The sequence below is a fragment of the Colobus angolensis genome, unplaced genomic scaffold, assembly GCF_000951035.1.
Source record: "Colobus angolensis palliatus isolate OR3802 unplaced genomic scaffold, Cang.pa_1.0 Scaffold81, whole genome shotgun sequence".
Taxonomy (NCBI): domain Eukaryota; kingdom Metazoa; phylum Chordata; class Mammalia; order Primates; family Cercopithecidae; genus Colobus; species Colobus angolensis.
The window spans coordinates 10,025,152-10,027,287 of record NW_012121932.1 but is presented as its reverse complement, the minus strand read 5'-3'; positions in this window follow the sequence as shown (position 1 = coordinate 10,027,287).

The following is a 2,136-nucleotide window of genomic DNA, read 5'->3' as shown; positions in this document are numbered from 1 at the left end:
ACACATATCCTTTGATATCCTGGATGTTTGTTTGACATTAGGAAATCTAGCATGCTCTACCACACTTGCATAAGAACCATACTTCACCCTCCTGCTTCACCTCAGGTCTAAGAGGAAGCCTGTGACAAGCTTACAACGAAAGACCCTTTAAATGTGGTATCTCCTTTCCCCAGCCCAAAGCTCATGAAGTGAACAAGAGCAGGTTCAGTTCTGTACCTCCAGCACTTACTATCGTAATGGCCCGACAGGTTCTTCCTGTGTAGTGCACAGACAAAACCAATTCACTGAGACTACAATATTGCAGTAGAAAAACAGTTTAACACAGAGGCTGCCAACTAGAAGGACTGGAGTTATTACTCAAATCAGTCTCACAGAGAACTCAGAGGCTGGAGTTTTTATGGATAGTTTGGTGGGGGGAGGGGCTAGGGAATGTGTGCTGCTGATTGGTTGCGAATGAAATCATAGGGGTGTGAGGAACAGTCCCTGTGCACTGAGTCTGCCTCTGGATCAGGGCCACATGAAATGTTGAGTGATGAATCACAAATCTGGATAGGGTTAGTTGGTTTCCAGGGTGCAACCATCTGAAAAACATCTCGAAAGACCAATCTTAGGTGCTACAATAGTGATGTTATCTATAGGAGCAACTGGAGAAGTCATAAATCTTGTGACCTCTGACTACATGACTCCTGAGCAGTAAGGGATTATAGAAACGATGCTTACATTTTAGCAGAATTCAGGCCCTTCCCATAATCTAGTGGCCTTCCATCAGTTTTACAAAGGCAGCTTCAGTCCCTGAGTAAGGAGGGAGTTAGTTTTAGGGAGGGACTATTATAATTCTTGCTTCAAAGTTAAGCAATAAACTAAATTCCTCCCATGGTTAGCTTGGCCTCAGTCAGGAATGAGTTAGGACAGCCAGCCCGTGAGGCTAGAGGCAAGAGGGGGTCAGCCATGCCAGGCTTCTCTCACTGTTATAATCTTTGCAAAGGAAGTTTCACTATTTGGCTTTATTGTGCACATAGCGTAATAAACTTAATTACATTTTATTTGAATACCTACTATGTGCCAAGCTTATACCTTATCTTGAAACCTCAAAGCCCTGCTCTTCTCTGTTGCCATAAAACCTCCATTGAAGATGAGAAAAGTGAAGCTTTGTGAGGTTAAGTGACTGTATCACAGTGGTGTAAGGGAACAGGGAAGAGTTCAGTTGGACTAGAACCAATTCCCCCTTGCAATCTGCTGTGCACCTGCCTTCATGGAGGCCCTCAATGAAGGATTGTGACTTTTGAACTATATATCTGAGGATTGAAGAACTAACAGAGGAAATGGTCCCTATTTTCATCAAGTTCTTCATATTATGCAAAACATCCAGAAGAGTGTAGACAATTTGGTTTAAAGAGAACAAAAGCATAAAATACCAGGGTTGTTAACTTTTAAGGTCATATGACCACTATTTTAGATAGGATTGGACATACTCTGGATAGATTTTTTTTTTTAAAGACTTCCATAGAAGCAGTTTCCATCTTTTTACTTTAGGTAACCTTACCTAACAGGAATCCATCAAACCTCTCTGATTCTTTTTCTCTTGTTCTGTCTTTATGGAAGCTGCTAAACACCAGTCATCGTTTTTTGCAGATCATTTTTTTGATCATCTTCAAGTCTTCTTCCTTCACCTTTTTCATACTTTTAGTTTTCCTTGCCTACCTTTGTAGTGCTTATGTATACTCTCTAGGATCGAAATGAACTTCAGAGTCTAACCAACTTGATATTTCACACTTTTAGCTTCTTCTCAGATGAAGACAGCAACTTAAAGGTGGAGGGGATTAACCCAGGGTTATTTTGTTGGAAGAGCTGAAAACCCCAGGCCAGTTCAAGGAGATTGGATCTAACTTCCGGACTAAATGTTTGAGCCCACTCTGCTTTCTTTGCTCGCATGGTCTTTCTTCAAATACATGGGGCAAAAATACAGTCTGGACTGGAAGTGTTTGAGCTGGGGGAAAATGCTCAAAATTCATGTAACAACTTAAAGGATCACACACACCAAATTCAAAGCATTTGGAACACTTGTTTTGCATTGGAGGGTATTGCATGGGTCTAGAACAGGAAGCTGAATGGGACCTCTGAAATGTTGGAAAGGTG